Source organism: Myodes glareolus, chromosome 17, assembly GCF_982192425.1.
Source record: "Myodes glareolus chromosome 17, mMyoGla1.1, whole genome shotgun sequence".
NCBI classification, from domain to species: domain Eukaryota; kingdom Metazoa; phylum Chordata; class Mammalia; order Rodentia; family Cricetidae; genus Myodes; species Myodes glareolus.
In genome coordinates, this window is record NC_142042.1 from 51114564 (window position 1) to 51121861 (window position 7298).

A 7298-nucleotide genomic window follows, 5' to 3' on the forward strand; every position below is an offset into this window, starting at 1 on the left:
AGATGCAGCTGAGAGCACTGCTGGAGTCCCCTGTAAGACTGTCCTCCTTTCAGAACACAGGCAAATTATACCTAGAAAACAAGAATATATGTGTGTCAGTGTAACAAATTTTATCAGTCAGCCTAAGCAGAGCACATCAGACACAAAAGAGGTGTAACAAAGAAAAGAAATACTATCTTCATTCAAGAAAGACAACTTAGATAACCAGGGAGATCTTGCTGAAACTGAAGAAACAGGAGTGCCCACTGAGTCACAGGGCTCTACAGTAATGGTGTTCAGGAACAGGATATTTCCTATTTTCTAAGGTCCCTGTTAAGTCAGTCATACGTGGATTTGCATTTTGGTTGGGAAATTCCTGGACCTGCCCACAATAACAGCTCTACTCACACTGGGCAGGGCAGTCAGTCATATAAAGAGGCCCTTGATTGTGTGACTGCAGACTCCTGGTGCTCAAGCCCTGGACTCCTTTGGAGAACCTGGTGAGTGTTTCCTGAGTTGGTCTGTCTTTATGTTCTGCTTTTGTGCTCCTGTCACTTTTGAGGGACTAAGGGTGATGGGTCGGTCCAGATGTCTTCATGGGATGAATAGCAACAACTTAGCAATCAGAAATATTGTAATGGATACAATGGGCCACAGTGAAAGGTGGCTGCACCTTTTATTTGGTAGGATGTTGAGGAGAGTATTTTTCTCTTTCACATGCATCTTTTGGTGTCCCTCTCAGAACCCTAGACATTAGCAGAGATCAAACTCTGGTTCTTGCCTGAGCTGTCCTTTATTGTGATACCCCAGACAACCTGCTTCGATGTCACAAGGGACAAGGGAGACAGGGAGAGACAAGGATGTGTTATCAAATTCCTCAGGGTTCCTTGAATTTGAATTCATCTGTATTAAATGCTTTGCTGTGTGCAAGGAGCCTTGTTTCACTGAAATAATGTGTTTATTTCCAGGAATAACACATCAAACTAAGGTTACTTCCCACAGCTAGTGCCACAAATTGCTGACAGGAAAGGGTAAAGCCAGGCTGTCCTAAAACAGGGTTTGGGGAATATGTACATGTGTGAACAGAGAAATGGATGGGAGGTTCCATACCTCCATATCTCATTTCAGTGTAGATCACCCCTATTTCATGATTACTGTCATGTAATGTCTTTCAGATCCTGATACTTCAGCACAATGTCTTCTCAAGAGCAGCAGTGCCAGCAGCCGAACCAGACTCCTCCTGTGTGCCCACCCACAAAGTCTCCTGAGCCTTCTCGTCCACTGAAGTGCCCACAGGCTTGTCCTCCTCCAATGTGCCCACAGACTTATCTTCCTCCAACGTGCCCACAGCCGTGTCCTCCTCCTCCAGGGTGCACACAGATTTGTACTACAGTATGTCCACCTCCTTATCCTCCTCCAACGTGGCCATATCCTTGTAATCGTCGAATGTGAACACAGCCTTGTATCCTCCAAAGTGCCCACAACCATGATCCCCTCAGCCATGAGAGTAGAATTGCCCTCCTGTGCATCCTCCTCCACCTTGCCAGCAGATGTTCCCACAGAAGTACATGCGAGTGCTGCAGCAGTCACCAAGACAAGAGAAGAGGAGGAAATCTATCTTCCCCCACTTCCACAGAAACACGTCCATATTTGCTTAACAGTTTGTCATGGCTGCAGAAGAATTTTGTCCCCCCTTCACCTCCATGTGTCTGTGATGACCCCTTTGAGGGTTGGGATTCTCCTGAGATTCTTCTCCTTCTGCTGTTAAGTGGTGGCTCAGTTTGTTCTTTCCACACCACCTCAGTGTCCCAGATGCTCAGTGATGAGCAGCAGCTTCCACCCTGTGCACTCAGAGGATGTTTCCAAAACCATGAGCTTCCTTGTTTGTGTTGTTGTCTCCATGACTTCATTTCCTGAATAAAGTACAATATGGCTGTTAGTATGCATGAGTTCTTTTTTTCTTCTATAACTGACTCTATGACCTTACTGATATGCTCCTGTTATCTTCTTTGTATTCTTTGATATCTGCCTCATCCTGTTGAAAGCTGATTTTGACTGTATTTTGGATCATAACAAAGATGGCTAAATGAGTGTGTGCTGGAGATACTGACTTTCATTATGCACAAGTACAAGCTATCAGTTAGCACTGCTATTTTAAAACGATTATGATATTCTAGATATGCATGAAGCACTTAGCACAAATATCCCAATATACCATGTATTTCCCCTTACTTGTTCCCTTTATCTGATGTAATAGTTACACATGTGCCTCAACCTCCCCTTCTTATATTTTCCTCTTTAATATTTGAAACATCAGTGCAAACCTTGTATTTAACACTGGTTTTTTTCCCTGAACAAGATAATATGCAGTTTCATTTAGTTGCCTGCAGAGTACATGTGATCCTTCTTTTGTATGAATGACCATTGCTCCATTTCACATAAGTGACACATATTTTTATCCCATCCACTTCTGGTGTGCAACTGTCCTGACTAATTTACCTTGCATGTTAGGAGTAGATCTGAAATATAGATGGATATGCAGGCATCTCCATTGTATGCTGTATGTGACTTCTTTTACTAAGCGCCCAAGTGATGGTGCTGAATCATTTGACAGAAAAGCAACAAAAAATTGAGTTGCTTATATTGAAGACACCTTTAAAATGATTACAGTTGTAAAAATCAAGAACTATAAGGCTTAATATAGTTTTTGAAATTCCCACGACCCTTGTGTTACTACTTCTATTCCCTTAATACTCTTCATTCCACTCCCAAAACATTTAAATTTCTTTTTATTTATTTGTTTACAAAAATTTCCACTTCCTCCCCTCCTCCCCTTACCCTCCCATTCCCCCACTCTCTTTCCTCTCCCTCTACTTCCTCTCCTCCTCCCCCCGACTTCCTTTTTTCCTCCCTCTCCAGTCCTAGGTGCAGTCAGGGTTTCCTGCCCTGTGGGAAGTTCAATTTTCTCCCCTCTCCCTCCAGGTCTAGGAAGGTGAGCATCCAAACAGACTAGGATCCCAAAAAGCAAGTACATGCAGACAAAACAATACTCAATGCCATTGTCACTGGCTTCTAAGTCAGCCCCCATGTCAGCCACATTCAGAGACTCCGGTTTGATCACATTCTTGTTCAGTCCCAATCCAGCTGGCCTTGGTGAGCTCTCATTAGATCAGTCCCCTTGTATCAGAGGGTGAACACACCCCTCGTGGTCCAGATTTCCTTTTTCATGTTCTTCCTCCTTCTCCTCCTCATGTGGACCTTGGGGGCTCAGTCCAGTGCTCCAATGTGGGTCTCCGTCTCTATCTCCATACAACGTCAGATGAAGGTTCTCTCTGGTCCTATCTTTCTTCCTCACATTCTCCCTCCTTCTGCCTCTCTTTTGAACCTGGGGAGTTAAGTCCAGTGTTCCAATTTGTGTCTCTGTCTCTATCTCCATCCATCGCCAGATGAAGGTTCTATGGTGATATGCAAAATATTCATCAGTATGGTTATGGGCCAAGGCCAGTTCAGGCACCCTCTTCTCTGCTGCCCAGGGAACAATCTGGGGACCTCTGCTTGGGTCTGGGATCCCCTCCAGAATCAAGTTTCTTGCAAACCCTAAAATGGCTCTCTTGGTTGAGATATATACTTCCCGGCTCCCAGATCCATCCTTCCCCCCATCCCATTCCTCCAAGCGATCCCCAATTCTCCCTCTCCCTTCACTCTAACTATCTCCCCTTTCATCCACCACCCACCCTCCTTGCACCCAAGATTGCCTGGAAATCTTGTCTACTTCCAATATTCAGGAGGTTAACTTTATGATTTTCTTCAGGTTCACCTTCTTATTTAGCTTCTCTAGATCACGAATTATAGGCTCAAAGACCTTTAATTATGGATAAAATCTACTTATGAGTGAGTACATTCCTCACATTCCTATTTTTATGTCTGGGTTACCTCACTCAGTAGAGCGTTTTCTTTTTCCATCCATTTGCATGCAAAATTCAATATGTCAATGTTTTTTTACCATTGAGTAAAACTCTAATGTATATATGTTCCACACCTTTTATAATCATTTCTCTATTGAGGTGCACCTAGGCTGTTTCCAGGTTCTGGCTACTACAAATAGTGCCGCTATGAACATAGTTGAACAAAAGCTTTTGTATTATGATAGGGCATCTCTTGGGTATATTCCCAAGAGTGGAATTGCTGGGTCCTGAGGGAGGTTGACTCCCAGTTTCCTGAGAAACCGCCACACTGATTTCCACAGTGGCTGCACAAGTTTGCATTCCCACCAACAATGGATGAGTGTTTTCCTTACTCCACATCCTCTCCAGCATAGGCTATCATTGGTGTTTTTGAGTTTGGCTATTCTGACAGGTGAAAGATGGTATCTCAAAGTTGTTTTGATTTGCATTTCCCTGATCGCTAAGGATGTTGAGCATGACCTTAAGTGTCTATTGGTCAATCGAAGTTCATCTGTTGTGAATTCTCTGATCAGATCAGTACCCCAATTTTTAATTGGGTTAATTAGAGTTTTAGTGTCTAGTTTCTTGAATTTTTTGTATATTTTGGAGATCAGACCTTTGTCTGATGAGGGGTTGGTGAAGATCTTCTCCCAGTCAGAAGGTAGCCTTTTTGTCTTACTGATAGTGTCCTTTGCTTTATAGAAGCTTCTCAGTTTCAGTAGGTCCCATTTATTCATTGATTCTCTTATTGTCTGTGCTACTGGGGTTCTACTTAGGAAGTGGTCTCCTGTGAATATATCTTGTAGACTACTTCCAACATTCTCTTCTATCTGGTTCAAAGTGGTCAGATTAATGTTGATGTCTTTAATCCATTTGGAATTCAGTTTTGTGCATGGTGATAGATATGGATCTACTTTCATTTCTCTGCAGGCTGACACCCAGTTATGCCAGCACCATTTGTTAAAGATGCTTTCCTTCTTCCATTGTATACCTTTAGCTCTCTTGTAGAAAATCAAGTGTTCATAGGTTTGTGGGTTAATATCTGGGTCTTCTATTCGATTACATAGGTCGAATTTTCTGTTGTTATGCCAATACCAAGTTGTTTTCAATACTGTCGCTCTGTAATAGGGTTTGAAGTCAGGGATGGTAATGCCTCCAGAACTTCCTATATTGTATAAGATTGTTTTGGCTCTCATGGGTTTTTTGTTTTTGCCATACAAACTTGATTATTGTTCTCTCAAGGTCTGTGAAGAATTTTGATGGGGATTGCATTGAATCTATAGATTGCTTTTGGTAGAATTGCCAATTTTACTATGTTGATTCTCCCAATCCAAGAGCAGGGGAGGTCTTTCCATTTTCTGGTATCCTCCTCAATTTCTTTCTTCAAAGACGTAAAGTTCTTGTCAAATAGGTCTTTCACTTCCTTGGTTAGAGTTACCCCAAGATATTTTATGCTATTTGTGGCTATCGTGAAAGGTGATGTTTCTCTGATTTCCCTCTCTGCTTCTTTATCCTTTGTGTATAGGAGGCCAACTTACTTTTTGGAGTTGATCTTGTATCCTGCCACGTTACTAAAAGTGTTTATCAGCTGTAGGTGTTTTTTGGTAGAGTTTTTGGGGTCGGTTATGTACACTAGCGTTTCATCTGCAATTAGTGCTATGAACTTTCCTCTTAGCACTGCTTTCATAATGTCCCATCTGTTTGAGGATGTTGTGTCTTTATTTTCATTAAATTCAAGGAAGACTTTAATTTCTTTCTTTATTTCTTCCTTGACCCAGGGGTGATTTAATAGTTGACTGTTCAACTTCCATGAGTTTGTTGGCTTCCTGGGGTTAGCATTGTTGTTGAATTCTAACTTTAATCCATGGTGGTCTGATAAGACACAGGTGGTTACTAATAGTTTTTTGTATCTGTGGAAGTTTGCTTTGTTACTAAGTATGTGGTCAATTATTGAGAAGGTTACATAGCTGCAGAGAAGAAGGTTTATTCTTTCCTATTTGGGTCGAGTGTTCTATAGATGTCTGTTAAGTCCATTTACTTCAATACCTCCAATAATTCTCTTATTTCTCTGTTAGGCTTCTGTCTGACTGACCTGTCCATTGGTGAGAGAGGTGTGCTGAAGTCTCCTACTATTAGTGTGTGTGGTTTGATGACTACCTTGTGTTCTAGAAGTGTTTCTTTTACATAAGTGGGTGACTTTGTATTAGCCGCATGGATATTTAGGATTGAGACTTCTTCCTGATGGATTGTTCCTGTTATGAGTATGAAATGTCCATCTCTGTCTCTTCTGATTGATTTTAGTTTGAAGTCAATTTTGTTAGATATTAGAATGGCCACATCTGCTTGTTTCTTAGGTCCATTTGCTTGGAAAACCTTTTCTCAACACTTTACCCTGTGTAGGTGTCTGTCTTTGTGGTTTAGGTGTGTTTTTTTGTAAACAGCACAATGTTGGATCTTGTTTTTTGTATCTAATCTCTAAGTCTGTGCCTTTTCATAGGTGAACTGAGTCCATTGATATTAAGTGATATTAATGACCAGAGGTTGTTGACTCTGGTTATTCTTTTGGGGATAGTAGAGTATATGTGTTTCCCTTCTTTGAGTTGTCCTTGTGAAGGGTCGCTAGCTGGCTGAATTATTGTAGGCAGTGTTTGAAATGTTGGATTCCTTGGGTTGTGATTTTCCTTCCCAGAAACCATAAAGGCCATAGATCATGCCGTGAAGGTAGTCATGGTACTTGAAGTGACTAAATGGGTTTATTACACTTTTATGAGCATTTCTAATATCTACATATACACTTTCAAACACATGAAATGTACTGCCCAGTTCTCTAGCCATTCAGTCCCAGAGAAAATCCCAGAGAAAGAATATTAATTCTTTCTTCTTCCTATCTGCTCTAACAAGAACATTGCTGTAAATGTTCTTAGTGTTTTAACATCACATTCCTCTGCTTAATAAAATGGAAAGCTCTGAACAATAAGAATATTCCTTAAGCCATGATATTATAGTTTCATGATCTTTTTATTACAACAGGAAATGATGTATAAATACGTATCTCTTTATACCATGAAGCCCCAAATTCCATCACAAAAATATGTACTTAATATGAAAATAAAAATAGAATTCATAAGATTATTGGTCAGCATCAATCCTATTAGTCCAATCTCCAGGAGCACACGGATAAATATGGGATTGTACTGTGAAGCGACATGACCTGAATATGGTTTATAGGTATGGTGCCTCATCTCTATGATCACAGCAGTTAGGTAATAGAGGCAGGTGGATTACTGTTTTGATGCAATTTTGAGATATATATATATATATATATATATATATATATATTTGATTTTCTTTTATATATCCTCTCAAAATCATAAA

At 40.8% G+C, this 7298-nt stretch overlaps 1 long non-coding RNA gene across 1 annotated transcript; it reads left to right on the forward strand.

Moving 5' to 3' along the window:
• Positions 1-408: 408 nt before the first annotated feature.
• On the forward strand, positions 409-1921 carry LOC148119401 (uncharacterized). The gene is made up of 2 exons (XR_015735346.1): positions 409-479; positions 1155-1921. It is a non-coding gene; the product is annotated as an uncharacterized LOC148119401 (long non-coding RNA).
• The last annotated feature ends 5377 nt before the right edge of the window (positions 1922-7298 follow it).